The sequence below is a fragment of the Symphalangus syndactylus genome, chromosome 7, assembly GCF_028878055.3.
Source record: "Symphalangus syndactylus isolate Jambi chromosome 7, NHGRI_mSymSyn1-v2.1_pri, whole genome shotgun sequence".
NCBI classification, from domain to species: Eukaryota; Metazoa; Chordata; class Mammalia; order Primates; family Hylobatidae; genus Symphalangus; species Symphalangus syndactylus.
This window is the reverse complement of record NC_072429.2, coordinates 101,423,357-101,446,401: the sequence shown is the minus strand read 5'-3', so window position 1 is coordinate 101,446,401 and position 23,045 is coordinate 101,423,357.

Below are 23,045 nucleotides of genomic sequence, written 5' to 3'. Positions count from 1 at the left end.
TACCTGGCAATCTTTACCTTAGCTTGGCCCACTCTTAAATTCTCAATAGATACAAAACAGCCAATGAAGAATGTTAAAAACAAACAAACAAACAAAAACCTAGGAATTCTTTTTTTTTTTTTTTTTGAGACAGTTTTGCTCTTTTTGCCCAGGCTGGAGTGCAATGGCGCAATCTTGGCTCACTGCAACCTCTGCCTCCCAGGTTCAAGTGATTCTCCTGCCTCAGCCTCCCAAGTAGCTGGGACTACAGGCAACTGCCACAACACCCGGCTAATTTTTTGTATTTTTAGTAGATACAGGGTTTCATCATGTTGGCCAGGATGCTCTTGATCTCTTGACCTCGTGATCCACCTGCATCGGCCTCCCAAAGTGCTGGGATTACAGGCGTGAGCCACTGTGCCAGGCCAAAACCCAGGAATTCTTAATTGAGAATACACAACAAGTTATTTAAAAGAAAGATCACCAGAAAAATATATTAGATATTTCAGTTAGACGATTCACACCCAAAAAGTTCACACTATAAAATTTATGTAGGTCAGATATCTGTTCTACATTGCCTAGATCTCAAAAGCCCAGATCACAAAAATCAGTTAAAACCTATTCTTCCTGAAATAAGAATTTACCAAATGCAATTCAGAGGCTAGGGAAGTGATAAACTCTGTGAACCTGAGCTTTGTCACAATAATCCCCCCTGCCATCGTTTATGGCACACTCACTCCCCACCAGGCAGTGAGCTGGGTGCTTTACACACATGACCTCATTTGGTCCCCGCAGTGGCACTAGGAAGCAGGCATTAACATCCAATTTTGCAGGCCTTAGAAAGCTTACTCAGTGGTCCAAGATTTCAACTATTAAATTATTTCAAACTCCAAAGTCATTATGTTTAACCTCTGTATTATTTTGCCTTGTGCTATATTTCAAGTCCTTTGCAAACCTATTGTAATTCATTCTCATCATCCTTAGCAAAAAAATAAAAAATAAAAATCAGAATTCTTCCCAAATGAAGCAAGAGCAGAAAACAAAACTTAGGGTGTGCTCATCCACTAACATGTTATTATTTATTTATTTTTGAGACAAAGTCTTGCTCTGTCATCCAGGCTGGAGTGCAGTGGCAAGATCTCAGCTCACTGCAACCTCCACCTTTCAGGTTCAAAAGATTCTCATGCCTCAGCCTCCGGAGTAGCTGGGATTATAGGTACCCACCACCATGCCCAGCTAATTTTTTTGTATTTTTGGTACAGATGGGCTCTCAATATGTTGCCCAGGCTGGTCTTGAACTCCTGGCCTCCAGTGATCCAACTCCCTCGGCCTCCCAAAGTGCTGGGATTACAGGCATGAGCCACTGCGCCTGGCTCCATTATCATTTTACTTTATTTTAATTAATTAATTATTTATTTGGACACTCAGTCTCCCTCTGTCGCCCAGGCTGGAGTACAATGGTGCAATCTCGGCTCACTGCAACCTTCGCCTCCCAGGTTCAAGCAATTCTCCTGCCTCAGCCTCCCGAGTAGCTGGGGTTACAAGTGCGTGCCACCAAACCCAGCTAATTTTTGTATTTTTAGTAGAGACGGGGTTTTACCATGTTGGCCAGGCTGGTCTCGAACTCCTGACCTCAGGTGATCTGCCTGCCTAGGCCTCTCAAAGTGCTGGGATTACACACGTGAGCCACTGCACCCCGCCGCCATTAACATTTTAAACGAAATTCCACTCCAGTCTAGATCAGGGTGTCTCAATCTTGACACTACTGATGTTTTGGATGGGATAATTCTTGGTTGTGGGGGTGTCCTGTGCACTGTAGGAAGTTCAGCAGCATCCCTGGCCTTTGCCCGCTAGATGCCAGCAACACCCCTCTCCCACCCCAAGTTGTAATAACCATAAATATCTCCTGACATTGCCAAATGTTCACTCAGTGGGTGGGTGCCTCTAGTGGAGAACCGATCTAGACATCCAGACAATTTGCAGGGACTCTATCTCATTCCAGCTTTACCTTCTATGCCTTGCACACTCCCACCTTGAAGCAACAGATCCGGACACAGATCACAATAGGACAGGCAGGAAGAGCATGGCTATGAAGAATTCAGGAACAGGTGATAACTTAAAAATCAGGTCGGTTGGCAGATGGCATCAGGTTTAGGACTTTTCATTCACATTAGTGTTTTCTTGACAAAAATGTCAAATTTGCCCTCCCCATGCCAAGTCTGCTCATTTTATACAAAGTGCATTCGTGTTGTGTTGCTATTAAAGGTCATGGGTGTGAAGACTATGAGCAGCATAAAATGCTCATGCCAATGGGAAAAAAGCAGGTTAAACAATTACACAAACACTGTGATGGCAACTGAAGTGACAAGAATGATGGAATTATGGCTGACATTTTTCTCCTCTTTCTAAATTCCTGTCATGTGACTTCCATAATGTCTTCATAATTCAGAGAGTTCATTTTCAGATTATGTCCCCAGACACTGCCCCACTGTCCCCCAACCTCCAGGTAGTATCACCAGAGCAGTACCCTCATACATTACCACCTGTACTTTCCAGATAATCCCCTAGACTCACAGGTGAACCCTCAACAATGTCATCTGGGTGATCTGTGTTTTATCCATTGGCACTGAATAAATTTATATAATGAAACTCACTAAAACTCAAAAGTAATGAAATTTATTTTTAATAAAAAATTTAAGAGTTATTTCTTATTGCCTAGTCCCATTCTGGAATCTTGCAGAAACCCACTGTGTCTCAGACTGCTCTGGGGATGTCGCACAGGTCCAGCAATTCCCATCTTCTGGAAGCAGCTCCAAGGCACGTGGTGCCTAGCAGCCATGTTGGTCCTTTAGGTCCTGTCCCTCGACACAGCTGGACCCATCAGTTTCTCTCCATCATTTCTGTTCCTTCTGAAATTTGGTGGATCTACTCTTCCTGGGATCCTCCCCTAAATATTATTATTATTATTTCCTTTATTTTTTTTCTTTTTTCTTAAGCTGGCTCCAATTAATTTTTGCATCTTGCAACCAACAGAATCTTAACTCATAGGGGTCATATCTGAGATCTCCTTGTTATTCACATAAATATTAGGCTGTAAGTATTATTCTGGTAGATTCCAACTTCTGGCTCTGCCTCTTTGCCTGAGTTTCCTTATGTAGGCGAGAAGACACTTAGCCAGGTTTAAATGAGGGGCATACACAGGGCATGGCGCACAGGATGTTTCTGCACATACCACCCCCTTCCCCTTACATTCTCCCTCAAGCCAGGGGAGATTTGCTCTTCCTCATTAACTCATGGTCCAAAAAATCAAATCTCAGTTTGCAATAAAGTCCACATTTCTCTCCAAGCACTTCTCACAACTCCTTTCTCTCCCCTAATCCCAGTGCTTGACCTGAAGCCTGTCCTGAAGGCCTGTAGTTTCCTATCCAGGCTTTCCTGGGCCCTGGAGATGCTTGTCAGGTTTCTTCTGACATAGCCTTTGGTCCTCACACAAGTGCCTGAATATAAGTAGTAGCTAATGGGCTGGAGGCATCCAGGAATAATAAAAATTACTGACTGCTTACAATGAGCTCTACTCGAGTTATCTCATTTAATCCTCATGCAGCTCCAGAAGGCGGAGGTATCATCATTACTCTTGTTTTACAAAAGTGGAAACTAAGGCTCAGAGTGGTTAAGTAGCCTGCCCAGTGTCACAGAAGTAGTAACTGGTAGAGCTGAGTCGAGAGTCTGTGTGCCTAATAGCTAAAGATGCTAAATTTACCAGCTTTAATCACCCATGAATAACCTCCTGGCCTGCCCTCAGTGTGTGATGAGCCAAGCACCATGAGACAGCCCTTTATCCTGGACCCCGGACCGAGGGTCCTTCTTTACAGTACCTGGGAGCACAATACGCAGCTCCTCCCCTAGCAAGTCCCAAGTTGTGCTGCCTAGCTCAAAGTGTTATGTAGAGTCACTGCTCCTTCTTCTCTCTGTCTCATTCACCTACATACCATCTACATCCTCGGCTTCTTGAACTTTTGTTTATTGAGCACTTACTTTGTGCTGCATAAGTGTTCAGAATATCCTTCACAATAAACACTAGCTCTTGTTTTCATCACTGAGTCACACACACACACACACACACACACACACACACACACACTGGCCGACATGGCCTTGTGTGGTCTAGCCCTGCCCACTCCCTCACAGGTCCAGCCACAATGGTCTCTTTGCTGTCCCTGGAACACTGTCAACATGCTGCCTTGGCCTTGGAGACTTTGCAGCACTCACCATTCCTTCTGCCCAGCTTGCTCACACACTTCCTTCAGTTCTCTACTCAAATACTTCTTTAAAATTGTCCTAGGATGCCAGGCGTGGTGGCTCATGCCTGTAATTCCAGCACTTTGGCGGATCACTTGAGGCCAGGAGTTCAAGACCAGCCTGGCCAACATAGTGAAACCCTGTTTCTACTAAAGAGACAAAAATTAGTGGGGTGTGGTGGCTCACGCCTGTAATCCCAGCTACTCGGGGAGGCTGAGGCACAAGAATTGCTTGAACCGGGGAGGCGGAGGTTGCAGCCAAGATTGAGCCACTGCACTCCAGCCTGGGTGACATAGTGAGACTGTCTCAAAAAAAAAAAAAAAACTAAAACATTGCCCTAGGCCCTTTGTTTTCCTCTCTCAGTATCTATTTAGAGATAGGATATCTCTATGTTACTCAGGCTGGCCTTGAATTCCTGGGCTCAAACAATCCTCCCACCTCAGCCTCCTGAGTAGCTGGGACTACAGATGCACGCCACCATTCCTGGCCTGCTATGCCCTTTTTATTAAATGATCTTTCATTCTCAGCAACCATATGAGGTAGGTACCAACTTATCAGGTTGTGCCCAAATGAAGTTGAAAATATTTCGCAATAATTTGAAAATAATTACGTAAAAGCCATTTCCTATGGTTTAACCTCATAATATTGCTAGTTTACGGATGGAAGAATTGAGGCTTAAATAATTTGGCAAAGATCACACCATTTTAAAGTGGCAGAGCCAGAATTTAGTCTTAGATCTCTTTTATCCTAAAGTCCAGATTCTTAATGTCTACATTGCACCATTTTGCTTCTCAGATCTTCACTGTTTCCTTCTTGGATTTTTGTCCGTCCACTTTGTCCACACTCTCTATTAAGCTAGGGTGCAGAGATACTGAAACACGGATACTCCCCAGTCCTCTGAAGGAGCCCTTCAGTCAACAAGGTGCTGTCTACCTGGATATCCTGCATCTCTGTCTCCGTGCAGCTCCAAAGCCCCGGTGAGGGAGCTCTGCCAGCAGAAGGCTGTGCCCTAAGACTGGATTTGAAAAGTCTAGTCACTTCCTGAAAAGTGAAGAGGAATTACAAGCTATGAAGTGTTGGGCACCTTGCCTAACAACAGAGAAATGACTCAGAAACCATGGAAGGGAAAAGAAAGCCAGAGAATTAAAAAACATTTAGAAGGTAAAGACTCTATAATCCTCTCTAATGTAACTCTCTCACCTGTTTAGAAGAAATCTCCTTAAGTGGTAGGCATAGAGCCAAGGGTTTAGGGAAATCTCTGAGAGTCAGTATCAAGAGTGCAATGGTAATAAACACAAACTCAAGAGTTTAGGGAACACCAACCATCATCCACATTTTCCCCCTAACCTACTTGCAGTCTAGAGGCCAGATCTGGTCTAGGCTTGACTTTGTTGATGTCATTTTAAATATCACTCCCGGACAATACTGTGCATTACAGAGTTCACCAGTTATGGCAGATCTCCTCAGGAAAAAAAGTGGCTCCCATCCTCTGTTTACTTTTCTGGCTTCCCAGTTTTACTTGGATTTGAACCTATCAGACAGCTCTTTATTATCCTGCCAAGTCATTGATACCTTTAAGATTCTGAGTATGTATTGTACAATGGAGGGTTCGTCTGAAGCCTATCCCACTATATTATTGAAAATGGAAGTCCATTAAATGTTTGAAAGCAGAGAAGTCACACAGCATCAGACCTTTTGTTTTGTTTTGTCTAAAAGATGACTGACAGTTGTTTGGAGAATGGGCTGATTAAAGGACAAAATTTAAAAAAGGAAGATCATTTAAGAGGTCATTCCAGTACTTCGCGTATGGATGAGTGTTTGCTTGGCCTGGCCTGGAGAGGTGGCAGTGAGAGAGACAGAAAATAACCAATTCAATGTGAATTATTGAGTCATCTGTACAGATGACTGTTGGCAACCTGCCTCTGTGCAGTGCAGGTGCTGCTGTTAGCGAAACACCAGGGGGTTGGTCTAGGTCCTGCTGCTCGCTGCACAGAAAGCCAGTCACAGAGACAACGATTATTGCCAAGGAATATAGGAGTCCCAGTAGCCTCTAGTATAGATGAATTAGATTTTTTTTTAAAGTGTTTCTCAGAGAGCTTGCGGACCTTCAGATTGGACCACCACGACCCCTCCCTTCTCCAGCAGCCGCTGTCCCGGGCAGCCTCTGCTTGCTGAGCCTGCTCTGCCAGGGCATCTGAGGCCCTGGTCAGTCCTCATACATGGATGAGCCCCCTGAGCCGCCACGTTCCTCTGCTCATGGGCCTAAAGCAGCCGTGTTGCCTCGGGTGCTCTACTAGAAGCTGGATGCTACCAATATCGGAATGATTCAGAATTAGAACAATAAGAAAGGAGAGAAACTACTCCTAGATTGACATAACAACCATGTGCAAAGATAAACTATCAAATTATGAAGAAAAGATTAAGATGTTTTATGAGGGGTATTTGCACTTGGATGATGAGTTCCGCTACATTTGTTTTCTTTTTCTTCCCCCTGCAGCCCCTGCCTTTTTTTTTTTTTTTTCTTTTTGGAGATAAGGCCTCACTATGTTGCTCAGGCTGGTCTCTAACTCCTGGCCTCAAGGGATCACCTTAGCCTCCCAGGTAGCTGGGATTACAAGGTGAGCCGAGCCACCATGCCTCCTGCAGCAGGTACTTTGATGTGAGAGATAAAAGAGTACAAATGGTTGGGGATCTTTCTGGAGTAAGGAGACATCATAACTCTCCCCGCAGGAATTTATCACTTCCTGCTGGAGGAAAAGATCTATATGAAGGCCATGCGGCTGTTTGTGGGAGACCCAGCGTGGACTGTGTACAACCGGCCAGGTGACCTTTTTGATGCCTGGGGACAATACAGGAAATTTCTGGCACAAACAGCATAGCAGTGTTCCCTGGGAATTAACGTGTGCCCTGTAAAAGTCGTAAACATGATAACTGAGCAGAAAATCAATCATTGTCTCTTTGCTTTTATATGACAGACTTGAGGCTAGGTTATCTTCCCTTTGCAAGATTATTTTACCAGAATATTTTCTAACAAAAGGAGCTATAAAACTGATTTTTACAATGGAAGCAACTTGGAAATATAAACATGTTACTTTCATTTTCTCTAACTCAGTCAAGACTAGTGGTTCAGTAGCCCTATGTGAGTCCATGCATTCATGTCAAACCAGAATGAAAGTTTCATCTCCCAATGGGCAGTTAGATGCTCATTCTAGAGATGATGTGATGCTTACTTTATAAGAAGGTGCGCCGGGTGCGGTGGCTCATGCCTGTAATCCCAGCACTTTGGAAGGCCAAAGCAGGCGGATCACCTGAGGTCAGGAGTTCGAGACCAGCCTGGCCAACATGGTGAAGCCCCGTCTCTACTAAAAATACAAAAATGAGCAGGGCATGGTGGCAGGCGCCTGTAATCCCAGCTACTTGGGAAGCTGAGGCAGAAGAATCGCTTAAACCTGGGAGGCGGAGGTTGCAGTGAGCCAAGAACTCACCATTACACTCCAGCCTGGGTGACAAGAGTGAGACTTCATCTCAACAAATAAAAAAAAGAAGGTGCAACAGTAGATAACTAACCACATAGAAGACACCTCTTTCTCCCAAAATTATACTCTGGGATGGGGAGGGGTATGGGGGAACAGCTCCTATGTTAGGGGCACACTCTGAATTGCTTATGCCACTTCCTTGTTCAAAATAAAGTAATTGACTTAATTTTGTGTTGTTTCTTTACCTGTGAGACATTGCTCAGGCTGGAAAACCTTACGAAAAATGAAGGATATTTAATTTCACTTATCAAACTATGGGTTTAGACTCTTTATAACTTATATAACTATTGTTATGATAGTAGTAACATATGATGAAGGCTAGAAATGATGCTGGAAAACTCAGTCATTCAACAAACATCATAGTCTCTAGAATCTCTTGAAACATTGGTGGCTTTAACATACAGTATCTGGAAATGAAGCTCCACTTATGAGCTGGTAAGATTTATGATGGTTATACCAAAAAATATTTCTTTCCCTCCAAAAATACAAATTAAAAAAGTCTTCCTTATTAGTGATTTGACACAATTTTACATAAATCAAACCCCCTGATAACAAACAATGCCAAACTCTGCCAAGAGCGTGCTCCACAGGACAAACTGGAAGGTGGATACCTTTGGGAAGGGCTGACCACAGAAAAAAATTACAGAGTTACAGCATTTTAAAATCGAAAGGATAGTGAGATTATAATAACACATGCTGGAAATCCACATGGTTTCATGAGTTCAGTAACCTTGAGTAACTTTTTCCCTGGGGAAATGGTGGAAGCCGTATTGCCTCGCCAAGTCTCATAGATAGATCCCAAAGAATCTGAGCGCACAAACATCAGCTGCTCCGATTTCCACAAGCCTTTTCCCAGTGGACCCATAGTAAAGCAAAAAACCGTATCTATGCAAAACACCTAAAGGAATGCTATGTTCGTGGTCTGAATTTTCTTTTACTTATAATAATCCTCAAAAAGGCCAGGCACTGTGGCTCACGCCCGTAATCCCAGAACTTCGGGAGGCTGAGGTGGGTGGATCACTTGAAGCCAGGAGTTGGAGACTAGCCTGGCCAACATGGTGAAACCCCGCCTCTGCTAATAATACAAAAATTAGCAGGTATGGTGGCATGCACCTGTAACCTGTAATCCCAGCTACTCAGGAGGCTGAGGCGGGAGAATTGCTTGAACCTGGGAGGCGGAGGTTGCAGTAAGCTGAGATCACACCATTACATTCCAGCCTGGGCAACAGAGCCAGACTCTATCGCAAAAAAAAAAAAAAAAAGTCTTTAACACCGAGAGCTTGCTTTATTTAGGCCAGAATTGAGTATTTTAGTCCATGGCTCTGACAGCAATGTCCTGGTAGGAAAACTTTCCAACACCAACTGTGATCCATGTGAACAAATGTCCTTAATGTCATTGCTGCATTTGGAAGGACGGGAGCTAGCTCCACTCTCTAGGAGTCCTGTAGAAAGGAAACGAGAAGCATACTGGATTGCAGGCTTTCTTGCTACTGGTGTCCGGTGTCATGGCAGGGGTCACCAGTGGCCTGGAGGGAGTCCAGCTGGCAGATGGTTGGATAGCCTGCAGGGTTCCCCTGGGCTTATCTCCTCCTTGGCTGCAAGCCCCTAGCTCTAGCTCCTGCCCAGGCTTGCATCAGGAACCGTGGGGCGGTGTCCGAGCTGCTGGATTCCACCTACAAGCAGAGGCTGTATGCCACTGGTAACATCCAGCCAGTCAGCAATGAGCTTCTGGGCAATTCTTTCAAGAGACTAGATTGACACCTAGAGCCAGACTTTATCAGACTTACCAAAGTTTGACCCTAATAAACAGTTCAGTTTTCCAGAGTTTTCTGGCTGCACGTAGTTGAAGCAGGACTCTGCCAAGTTCTGAGTCCAGCTCTGAGCTGTTTATCTTCCACCACCTGCTGCAGAACACGAGGTAAGTAAGTGGCCAAGGCTCATGGCCAGGTGTGCCTGGGGCTGCCTGACACCGCCAGGGGCAGCTGACCTCCCAGATGGCCACCAGCTATGCTCTGGACCTTTAGCTCCTGACAGTTTCCATGATGGCTCCCCTGACAGGCTGTGGCTTTGGGTGGTATTAGGGGACTGTGTTTTCTTGTACCTATTGCTACTAGGAAAACACTACAAATTTTGTGCCTGTATAACACTGTTCTTCAGAATTTCTGGGGGTAAAAGTGCAGTCACAATAATAAAAACCAACTTGCAATACCGATAGTTACCTGAACCCTAGTCAACAAAAATTTACTAAGGCCTTATAAATGCAAGACACTCTCCCAGGAAGTGTGATGTCAGGGAAGAAAATACATGGTCTTTGCATTTAGGGAAGGACCATGCAGTGGGGAAGGCAAGACTGGAAACATTTCCTGTGTCTCCTCTGTAAAGTCTGATCGTCGCCCTCAAGCCAATCCAAAGCATATAGGTTAAACCACATTTTGGGGTGAACCATACGAAATTGCTGTTTTTCCAGTTAAAAAGATAGCATGTCAGCAACTTACTTTGGTTCAACCTAATAATCAGGCCTCCCAGAGCACTCTGCCTATCCTCTGTTAGGGCCCTGTTTCAACCTGTCTTGTGAATAATTGGGTGCTGACGTGAACTTTTCCTCCATTTGATTGCCAAGCTTCCTAAGAGCAGGAACCTTAGTTTTGTGCATCTCCAGCTAAGTACTACACTTTACACGGAACAGAGGAATGAACAAATGAAAAAAACAACACAGGCCGGCATGGTGGCTCATGTCGGTAATCTCAGCATATTGGGAGGCCCAGGTGGGTGGATCACTTGAGGCCAGGAGTTCCAGACCAGCCTAGGCAACATGATGAGACCCAATCTCTACAAAAAATTTTAAAAATTGGCTGGGCATAGTGGCGCTTGCCTGAAGTCCCAGCTACTCAGACAGGCTGAGGTGGGAAGATTGCTTGAACCAGGGATGTCAAGGCTGCAGTGAGCCCCGTGATCATGCCACTGCACTCCAGCTTGGGTGACAGAGCGAGACCTTGTCTCAAAAAAAAAAAAAAAAAAGGCCACGTGCGGTGGCTGAAGCCTGTAATCCCAGCATTTTCAGAAGCTGAGGCAGGCGGATTGCTTGAGTCCAGCAGTTTGAGACCAGCCTGGGTAACATGACAAAAACCTGTCTCTACAAAAAATACAGAAATTAGCCAGGTGTGGTGGTGCATGCCTGTGTAGTCCCAGCTACTCGGGAGGCTGAAGACAGCAGGATCATATGAGCCTGGGGAGGTGGAGGTTGTGGTGAGCTGTGATCACAACATTGCACACCAGCCTGGGTGATAGAGTAAGATCCTGTCTCAAAAAAAAAAAAAAAACCCCACCCAATATAGATACACATTGTTTATATATACATATTTATACGGTGTGTGTGTGTGTGTGTGTGTCTGTGTGTGTGGTTACAGGCAGTGTACTGGGTGCTGGGGACAAAAGGCTGAATCAACCTTGGGTCTTCCCAGGTTGATATGCGTCCTTACTGAGACACAAAGAGATAATTTCATACCATCAAGCAGGGCTTCTCAACAGTAGCACTAATGACATTTTGGATCAGACAGTTTGTTGTGGGGGTGGCTGTGCTGTGCACTATAGGATGTTTAGTAGCATCCCTGGCATCTACCCACTAGATGCCAGTGGTACACATTCCATCCCCACCCCCAGTCATGACAATCAAAATTGTCTCCAGACACTGCCAAATGTCCTCAGTGAAACAAAGTCACCCACCCCCAATTGAGATCCACTGCCATAGATGTGCTAAGGTGGCACGATGCTTTTTAATCCAGTGAGGTGGTTCAGAGAAACTTCCTGGAAAGGATGACACCTGGGGTAGGTCTTGAAGGATGAGTAAGACTTAGCAAGGAGAAGCAAGGCAGAGGCCACTGCACAAGCAAAGTACCATGGCTTACCTGAACCCCATGCTGACTCAGCACAGGAGGGACCACACATAAGTGAAAGGCAGTGAATTCAAGCCAAAAGATGAGCGCACATGCTCCCTTTTAAAAAGCACATCTTGGTTTCTGGTATAACCTTCTTTCCATGAATTCTTCCACCTTTCAGCAACGCTTGGCCCAAACATAGAACCTTTGTGAATTAAGTGAAATCACTTAGAACTGTTTTAGTGGCAGAGCAAAAGCTGTACTAGCACTAATAATAGCTTTCTTTGGGAAGGTACTTCACAGGGGTTTTTTCTGTCTACTTGTTTGTTTGTTCATTAGTTTTTAAAAAATGCTTTCATTAGATGTTGAATACATACAAAAAACATCAACATACAAACACATAGAGGAACGAGAAAGCATGTAGCATGTAGCCCCTGTCAGCCTCACACATATAATATCTCCTCTACCTGTGAGGTCCCCTGTGTGCACCTTCCTGACCTCACCTCCCTCTCCACTCCCAGGGGAGCAAGATGTTTGTGTTCACATTTGTTCATTCAACAAACCTTTTACTGAACACCCCGCTGTACTATGGGCCAGGCTGTGTGCTATAAAGTAGCAAACAAAACAAAAACTTTCCCCTTTCTTACATAAAGCACTTTCACATTAGCCTTTTCAGTGTTATATGATATTATCAATATCCCAACGAGATACATACATACAGGCAACTAATAACCACTGCCTCAACTTCCTTCAACAGGTGAGGAAGTGGAGGCTCCCAAATGTTGACTTGTCACAGGTAACATGGTTTGTAAGTGGCAGAACTGGGGCGAGAAGCCAAGTGGTTGCCTCCTGTCCCCTCCTTCCATTGTACCACAGCGCTGGCCTCTCCTCTCCCCACCTGACACTCCAGGGGTTCAAGTCATTGCTACCGGATGCCAAACTCTGCAAGTAAAGCAGGGCAACTGCAGTGCAGGGAGACGGGTGGGATTTGGAGACTCCTACCAGACCTGCATGTGGGCTGTGGAGTGGGGAGAGGAGGTTTCTCTGCAGTAAAGGAGTCCCCACTGGGGGCAGTCTTGTCCCCAGACATTTGGGTCCATACCAAACTCCCCTTTTAAAGTGGCATTGACTGGGTGCAATGCCTTGTGCCTGTAATCCCAGTGCTTTGGGAGGCAGGGCCAAGAGGATCGCTTCAGACCAGGAGTTTGAGACCAGCCTGGGCAATATAGCAAGACCCCACCTCTACAGAAAAAAAAAATGAAATTAGGTGCACATCCTATAGTCCTAGCTACTCAGGAGGCTGAAGCGGAGGATCACTTGAGCCCGAGAGTTCAAGGCTACAGTGAGTTATGATCGTGCCATTGCACACTACCTTGGGCAACAGAGCAAGAGCCTGTCTCTAAAAACAAATAAATAAATAAATAAAAGTGGCATCACAGCATACAGACAAAGCCATCTTTTTGCCTTTTCCATTTGACTGGGAGAAAAATGTTTTTCTCCCAGTCAAGTGGTTGGTTTATTTGTTGCTTGAGTTGGATAAACTTGGTATCATTTATTTACAACTCAATTTCTACTTCACTTGTTGATATTTTGGTTTGGTATTCATGCCTCCCCATAAACAAAAATAGTGATGCCTCAGATGGCAGGGATGACAGTGAGACAGATCTCAGAGGCTGTCCAAGGGTGAAGAATGGCTTCCATTTATAGCTGCCACTCTGATCACTGGTAGCAGCTGCCTAGGTGTTGTCTTGAGAAGGCTCAAGGGTCATAATAGATTAGGGAGTGTGGGCTCTGGAGAATGGAGCAGGGGGCTCTTGTGCCACATGATTAGCAACCTGACGTAGGCTATGATCAGCCAAGATTGGCCAGGCACCACAGGAGGCCTCACACCAGTCAGGTCTCTGGTGGCCAGTAGCTGGCCCTTCTATAGCTCCATCTCCTGGTATGTGGGCCTCACACTCCAAAGGGGGCACAGATCTGGTCCCTGGTTCCAGGCCCTTTCAAATGAGGATAAAGCCTGATAGGAAAGTCTCAGCCTCAAAGCAGATGTGACCTCCACATGGCCCATCACTCATTCCGCAAATGTTTACTGTATGCTTCTCTGTGCAGGTGCTGTGCTGGACACTGGGAAGACAAGTGACCGGATGAGAGACACTGTCCTAAGAGTACTTTCCATCTAGTGCATGACACAGACATCCAGTGAATAGTAGCAGCACAATATCATGAAGGCTATGGTAGGGACAATCCAGGATCCTACCAGAGCTTGTTCACATGGGTGGTCAGAAAAGAATGGCTACCCATGGCATTGGGGCAGAGAAAAAATTGTACAAGAAGCCAAAGAATGCCTATCCTTTCATGAAGCTTTTTGATGGGGTCATTCTGTGACCTGTCTATGCTTAATGATTCTAGGAATGGACTCGGTTACAGGCTGGACTCAGGGCTTCTTTGCAATAAGTGACAGGCTACCACATACATACCACATATGCACGTTGTGGTCTGAACAAGGACACTGGCATAAAGGGAAAGTCAGGAGGAAAAGGAAAGGGTGACTTTTACTGCTTATGCCCAAGGTACTGTATTTGCCAGTAGAGAACTTGGGGAAATCATATATTTCAATTACCGTATAATCATGGAAGGTAAGACCGACGGGTGAGCTTTTAGCTGTCTTCACGGTGTTTACACATCTTTACATCCCATGGACATCCCTTTGGATCTAAATGGAAGTCCTACTTCCCAGGTCTTGATTTATTTCAGACATGGGAAGTACTTCTTAACTGAACAGTCAGGGTTAAGTCAGGGAAAGGAACCCCTTGGAGTTATGGGATAAAGGACACACTTATTATAGGAATTGGACATTACACAACTTTGGGAGGAACTGGAGAGGCAAAGGCCCTGGAGGAATGGGAGGATCAGAGAAGGAGCCGCCAAGCAGTCCCTTCGACAAGCTAAGCACATCCTGCTGCTGTGGAAGGGCTGAAAAGAGAACCCTGTGGTCCCTCCTCCGTGGAAATGCCATCTGAGGGAGGGGCTGGGGCTGCTGTCGGTCCTGGAGTCAGCAGTCAGGAAGAAGACTGGATGTGGAGTGCAGGACAGCAAGAAAGCAAGCTGGAACCCGCTGGCCTCTCTGTGTCTGTCACCATATCTAACCCTGCTGACTTTCCGAGAGTAATGGCCGCCGCTTCACATTTTCCAAACCTGGTACAAGTTCTTCTTCTGGCCAAATTTAACTCAGAACTATACAGGCAAAGGGATCTTGAAAAGATAGTTCCATCTTAGCCAAGTGGACAGAGCACAAACCATCACATTTGAAGAAAAGGCTGAGGGTAGAGAGAGAATACTCTGCCTTAATTAAGAAACAAATACTTGGCCAGGTGCGATGGCTCATGCCTGTAATCCCAGCGCTTTGGGAGGCTGAGGCCGGCGGATTATTTGGGCTCACAAGTTTGAAACCAGCCTGGGCAACATGGCGAAACCCCGTCTCTACAAAAAATACAAAAATTAGCCGGGTGTGGTGGCATGTGCCTGTAGTATCACCTACTCTGGAGGCTGAAGTAGGAGGATGGCTGGAGCCTGGGAGACAGAAGTTGCAGTGAGCTGAGATCGTGCCACTGTACCCCAGCCTGGGCAACAGAGCCAGATCTCGACTCAAGAAAAAAAAAAAAAAAGAAAGAAAGAAAGAAAGAAAGAAAAAAACACTGCAGAACTTCCTAGTTCAAAGAACCAGAGGTAAACTTGTGGGGTGTGTGTGTGTGTGTGAGAAGTGCTTGGGGAGTTTTGTTGAAAGGATAAATTTCCAGGCCTCATCTTTTAAGAGTCTGGGGTGGGGCATCTGTTTTAACAAGCTTAATAGGTCATACTGATACACACAAAAGCTTGAAAGCCACTGTCCTCAACCTTACAAGCAAATAATAGGTTATTAATTAATTCAACTTGAATGACCTCCTGTTGGAAGCCCTATATCAATAATTTGCCATTTAGGGACACTTGGATGGTTACCCAGATGCCAACAGTGTCCCAAATTGCCTCCTGAGCTGGACTTTATGTCCTCCATCTCCCTGCCTGAATACTTTTAAGAACAAGCTAAAATGCAGATTCTAGACTCACACCTGAACTCTTCTATGAGGGAGCTGGGTGTGGTTGGACAGCAAGAGGAATCTCATGGTGATACCGCCAAGGGGCTAATGGATTGGGAAAGCCAAAGGTGTGCTCCACCCTGCAAACTGGGTTTACTGGTAACTCACACAAGTGATTTCTCTCATCCAGATAATTACCATTAAACAATATGTGTCTGTCACCCCAAAGTGTGTGGGCATTGATGCAGTGTACCATGGAAGCATGTAAAAATGATAGCTACCTGTCTTAGAAGTCGGAGGTGAACTTACAGACCTCCCCACGTGCCTTGTTTGCCCTGCCACACTCATACCTACCCCCCAGCCAGCCATAAACCCACCTGCCCCTACCCTGCACCAGAGAAACTTCTGACACAGCTGCCAAAGCAGCTGACAGTGTCAGCCTCTAGCTCCTTGGGCAGGCAGTGTGGACAACTCAAGAACAGTCAAAGAGCCAGCGTGGTGGCTCATGTCTGTAATCCCAACACTTTAGGAGGCCGAGGCAGGTGGACCACCTGAGGTCAGGAGTGCCAGACCAGTGTGGCCGACATGATGAAACTTCGTCTCTGCTAAAAATACAAAATATTAGCAAGGGGTGGTGGCACGTGCCTATAGTCCCAGCTACTTGGAAGGCTGAGAATTGGTTGAACCTGGGAGCCAAAGGTTGCAGTGAGCCGAGATCATGCCACTACACTCCAGCCTAGGTGACAGAGTGAGACACTATCTCAAAAAAAAAAAAAAAAGAAAAAAGGAAAAAAAGAAGAAGAGTCAGAGGAAGATGGGGCAGGGCCCAGAGTGGCCCAGCTAAAGTGCAAGGGTGAGCTGATCACGATCTTTCTGCAGAGCATACAGGGCAGAGTCCAGGCCAGCATGTACACCTCTAGACTGCCTTCTTCCCTTGCCTTCCTTTTCTGTCTCTGTAAACAGAATCCAAAGGCACTGATGCATATTAAATGCCCCTGTTCCCCTGTCTTCTCCCTGTGTTCTTCTTCTAGTATTGTTCAGCATTAATCCTACTGACTGAACAAACCAGTGAGCCAGGGGTCCTCAACTGTGCCTCAGCCACTCAGGGAACTTGTCAGTGATGCATATTCCTCAGTGTCACCTTCAAAGAACCTGACTCAATAGGTGGGACTTGGAAAACTGAATTTTATCTTCTTATTTTTTTTTATTTTTTATTTTTGAGACAGAGTTTCACTCTTGTTGCCTAGCCTGGAGTGCAATGGCACGATCTTGACTCACTGCAACCTCCATCTCCTGGGTTCAAGCAATTCTCCTGCCTCAGCCTCCCAAGTAGCTAGTATTACAGGTGCATGCCATCATGCCTGGCTAGTTTGTTTTTTTTGTGTGTGTGTTTAGTAAAGATGGGTTTTCACCATGTTAGCCAGGCTAGTCTCAAACTCCTAATGTCAAGTGATCCACCGGCCTCGGCCTCCCAAAGTGCTGGGATTACAGGCGTGAGCCACCATGCCTGGCCTGGAAAATTGAATTTTAAACTAGTGCTACCAAGGACTCCCAGGCAGATGATCAGGGACAACATTCTAGAAAACACCGTACGAGGCAGGAGGTGGTGCAGGAAGAGGAGGAAGAGACAGACCAGAATAAGGCCTCACAATCTGGTCGAAAAGGCAGATCACACACAAATTAAAAATATTTAGGACAGGCAACATGCATATCCCTGCAAAGAGCCAGGGCACCTAGGGCACAACATTTAAGGAGGTCCTCAGGCTCCGGTGCACTTGCATGATCCTAGAGTAAGTGTCTCCTTAAATTGTGCACCCTAAGCACCTTGCTTGCTTCACTCTCATCATTGTCCTGGTACCAACAACTATGCCTGGCACATCGTAGGCACTCTAAATATTTGATGAATGAATAAATGCATTTATTTAACAAATATTCACTGAGTGCAAACTATTATACTAGGTATAGGTGACTGGGTGTAGGGGTGAGTCCAGGAGAAAATGACAGTCTAGAAATGAATTGGACAGAGACTCCACTTTGAAAGGAGAAGTTTATGGGCCAGGTGCAATAGCTCAGGCCTGTAATCCCAATACTTTGGGAGGCTAAGGCAGGAGGATCACTTGAGCCCAGGAAGTCAAGGCTGCAGTGAGCTATGATTGCACAACTGCACTCTAGCCTGGGCAACAGAGTGAAACCCTGTCTCAAAAAAAAATTTTTTTAATAAAAATGTTTATGAATTCATAAGGTCTGAAGACCAGGAAAAAAAAAGATGCAAGGTGGTGAAGGTGGTGGAAAGGAAGGTGCTGGAGTGGAAGCGAAGGGGTTTTGTATATCTCTGCTAGACTACATGCTCCATGAGAGCAGTAGCCCTGCCTCTTCTGGTATATCCTCGTTCCTGAAACAGCACAGGTACAAGATGGGTATTTCATGTACATTGCTCAAGTGACTAAATGGCCAGAGCCAGACTTAAAGTTCCAGAGATATACACTAGTGTGTTCTGCAGCCTTATAATTGAGTCTAAGTCCAGGAAAGCAGGTGCCTGGAATTAGGTAAGGTTTTTTCTTTTTTTTTTTTTTTTTGAGACGGAGTCTCGCTCTGTCACCTGGTTGGAGTGCAGTGGTGCGATCTCGGCTCACTGCAAGCTCCGCCTCCCAGGTTCATGCCATTCTCCTGCCTCAGCCTCCCAAGTAGCTGGGATTACAGGCACTCGCCACCACGCCTGGCTAATTTTTGTATTTTTAATAGAGACGGGGTTTCACTGCGTTACCCAGGATGGTCTCGATCTCCTGACCTCGTGATCCGCCCGCCTCAGCCTCCCAAAGTGCTGGGATTACAGGTGTGAGCCACCGCGCCTGGCCTAGGTGAGGTTAATTACAAAGGCCCCACTAATGATCTAACGCAGTGGTTCCTGCACTTGGTTGATTATCAAAACCACTTGAGGAGGGCTTGGAAAATACTGACTCCCAGGCCCTACACCAGAGGTATGAAGTCAGGGAGAGGACTCAGGAATCTGTATTTGGATTTCCTAATGAGCAGCTCATGATCACCCAGGCTTGGGAACTGTTACTGTAACCAGGAGTAAGGACTCCAGGTTTTAGAGAGCACTTTGTGGGCTCAGCCTGGCAGAGTGGCCGTGGTCCCCAGGCACATACCACACCAGGATGGGGAAGCAATGAGCAGCCTGCCTGGGCTCCTGTCCACACACCAGCAATGTGACTTGTTTTTAGACTTCTCTCTGTGAATCTCTGTTCCTTCCTCTGTGGAGGAGGGCTCGTAGGCAGCTTGTGGTGAGGCCAAGGGAGATAACTTCACAGAGATGTAGCCCAGCGCCCAGTGCAGTCATGTTTGGTCCTTATCACACTCATCTTTCTAGCAACACATCCAGCTTCTCAATTTCCTTTTCTGGACTCTACCGAAGTCAGACCTGGCATCAAAGGATTGGATGGCACGGCGGAAGCTTTACACATGCTCAGGAGACTTTGGGGGAGTGGTGAAGCCCAGAGAGGAAGCTTCCATCAGGGACCCAACAGTTGGGTTGAAACCCTGATTTTAGGGTTTAGTGCCAATCTTACTGCTATTTTCTCTCAAAGACAGCCATGTCTCCTGCCCTCTCTTCTCTTCTCTAGATCTTTCCCGAATCCTCTTCCAGCACCCTCACTCTTCCTGCCCTTACCCCTAGCTGGGGTGCCAGCTGGGGCATCAGACGGACAGGCATGTGCCTGTGGGGAGGACTGATACTGTAGGCCACAGAGGAGCCCTCAGCAGGTCTCGAGTCCCCTCACGAGGACAGGAGAGTGCTATCCTTCACGTTGCTCCTTTAGGCCAATTCTCTCCCCAGGTAAATGATGAGGAGACAGCTGAACAAAGAAAAGCCCCTGAACTCCCAAACCCAGAAACATTCTTCAGCACAGGAAAGGAGAAAGCAGGCCAGGAGCAGTGGCTCACGCCTGTAATCCCAGCACTTTTGGAAGCCGAGGTGGGCGGATCACTTGAAGTCAGGAGTTCGAGATCAGCCTGGCCAACATGGCGAAACCCTGTCTCTAGTAAGAATACAAAAATTAGCTGGGTGTGGCAGTGGGTACCTATAGTCCCAGCTACTCAGGAGGCTGAGGCAGGAGAATCTCTTGAACTCCAGGGGCATAGGTTGCAGTGAACCGAGATCACACCACTGCACTCCAGCCTGGGTGACAGAGCGAGACTCCGTCTCAAAAAACATAAGAAAAGGAGGAAACTAAAAATGGCCTCCTCCCTTCTGTACACAGTCCACCTGCCTTCCTCATCTGAGCCCAGTGAAATAGAACTGCGAGGCTGCTTCTTCTCCTGCACCAAGCTTGTCATCCTTCTGAAAGGGAGGAGTCAGCCAGATGGTGGCCACTGAGACTCCAGGGCCATCTCTGACAGAACCTCTGCTTCAGAAAGAGGTCAGCTGTCAAAACAAACTGATGCAGAGGCACTTCCCCAGGGGAATCTCAAACTGTAGGCAGCCAGGCCCGGGAAGTGGGTTATTAACTTCGTGACCCCTTATCACATTCTCCTTAATAGCTTTAGGCACCTTCTACGTGGTGTGTGGGGGAAAAACCCACCCTTTGTTCTGGAGATGACGCAAACATTTTACAAGTAATTTATTGGCCTGTGTTTAACCTTTATTCAATGGGTCCTAATTTATTTCACTAATTGACTGCTCAATTCCAGTAAAATCTCTGGTTCTAGGTTTACAGCCTGCTGAACAAGTGATTCAGAGGTGTATACCCACAGCACGGAGCATCTCGCCACAGTTCAGGTGACAGTGCCTTCTGCTCCATGAAGAATATCCCCACGGAAAAGGAATTCTAGGCCAGACGCAGTGGCTCATGCCGGTAATCCCAATGCTTTGGGAGGCAGGGATGGGAGGATCTCTTGAGGTCAGGAGTTCGAAACCAGCCTGGGCCACATAATGAGATCTCTCCTTTACAAAAGTAAAAAAATTAACCAGGTGTGATGGTGTGCACTTGCAGTCCTATGCTACTCAGGAGGATCTCTGAAGCCCAAGAGTTTGAGGTTGCTGTGAGCTGTGTTTGAGCCACTAGGCTCCAGCCTGGGCAACAGAGTGAGCCCTTGTCTATAAAAAGAAAGAAGAAAGAAAAGGAATTCTATTTGTTTGGGGTAGTAATTCCCCAATAGCAGAACTGGGATTGGTGGGGTGGGTGGAAAAAATCTTGGCACAAGGAAAAACTTTTGAACAATTATACTTGTTTAAAAAGAAAAAGAAAACAAGGTGCCTAGAGAGGTGGTGGGCATCTGAGCACTGGGGTGTAGGAGCAGGACTGAGGGACTGTGCTGGGAGGGGTCTGAGCTGCTGCCGGAGGAGTCCAACCCAGCTCAGGGTTCTGAGATGAATGCTCAGGCCAGAAAGCTATATATACAGAGCTCTCTTCCTGTCCAGAGCAAAGGAAATGCTTTTTCAGGCTGGACTAAGGAGGGAGGCTTTCTACAGGTGAAGACCAGTTGCAGAACGCTTCCAGTTATTTCAAGAGGCATTAGCAACATAGAGCATCCATGTGAACTTATTTGCAACCTGGAGATAGCATTATTCATATTGGTCAGAGAGCTGCTGTAAATACGGTAATGGGCTTGGAGCAGAGCCTTAGCTTAATAAGTGTTAGAGATTATTATGATTACCATATAGAAAAACTAGTAGTCACTTCCTTGCTGAAGACACACTGATTAAAACAGTTAACGTGCCCACTTCTTCAGGTACAGGAAATAGTAACATTGTCTGAAATGCCACATTTAAGTACAAGGTACAATAATCTGGGTTAACTAGTATATACTTTACAGTGCACATTTACCTCTTTTGTGTATATATGGGGTCAATATGCAATAAGTGTATGTCTATTTATCATTACTTAGGTATTCATTATCCAATTCCTTGAAGTTAGGAAGTTCAGTAGTGAAAATATTCACTAATACATATATTAGTGAATACATAGTGAATATATTATTCACAATACATATATTAGTGAATATATTAGTCACTTATAAAACTGATCCCTATTTAAAAACATCACTTCAGCTAACACTATACTCCACTGATTAGGTTAAAACATCACTTCAGTTAACACTACTGCCCCACTGATTAGGTCTCTGTGGGTCAGTCTCTTGCCATTGTAAAAGTTCGGCAAATGTAACGTAAATATTATGCAAATTGCCTTCAGAGTGAAGCTGCAAAACTTGCCAAAGATACAGGATTTAATGAAGGTGACAAAAGTAATATTGGCAAATTGCTTGAACTTCAGGCAAAGACATTGACAAATAAAGATTTGGCATGTTTAGACCAGTTCACAACTGAAGAGCAGAGTGCTGAGAAAGACGGTGCCACATAGGCCCTTCAAAATAAAATAATTTAAATATCAAAGGATAAAAAGAAGCTTTTAGGAAAACTAATAAACTCTTTTTTTTTTTTTTTTTCCTTTTCTTTGGGACAGGGTCTTGCTCTGTTGCCCAGGCTGGAGTGCAGTGGCGTGATCTCAGCTCACTGCAACCTCCGCCTCCTGGGCTCAAGCGATCCTCTGACCTCAGCCTCCCAACTAGCTAGGATCACAGGCACACGCCACCATGCCCAGCTAATTGTTGTACTTTTTTGTACAGATAGGGTTTTGTCATATTGCCCACGCTGATAAACTCTTATTTTGCAAAACAAACAAAACCAAAAAACTCCACCTCTTCTATGATAGGGTTTAAAAGTCCAAGTGAAAGATGTTATCATATAAAAGTTTGTTAGGAAATGAATATTGAGAAAAGTAACTAACATATAATTCATTTTGTAACAATTAGTGCATAGTTGCAATTATAACCTAGATTTGTTAAACTAAGAAAATATATTTTAATATCTTTTAATTTCACTTCTCAGTAGGAAGTTCCAATCAAACATTTTTCACACTGATCACAAAATCACGATTCTCTTTTTAAGTGGACTCATATTAAATGTCCTTGCCTGATAGCAATTATCGTCAGATGTGGGAAGACAGAGAGTGTGCACAAGCACCAGCGATCGTTCTGACAGTTGCCTAATTCTTTAGCTAACTAGCAGGAAGAAACAGAAACAAACAGAGAGCCACCATCCTTTCCTTAATGTCTTGCCTGAATCTGGAGCAATGGTTCTCGACCTTGGCTGTACGTTGGAATCACTTTGGAGCACTCTAAAAATTACACACGTCTGAGTCTCACCCCCAGAGATACCCACTTCATTGGTCTTGGATGTGGCTGAAGTGGGGATTTTTTTTGAGATGGAGTCTCACTCTGTCACC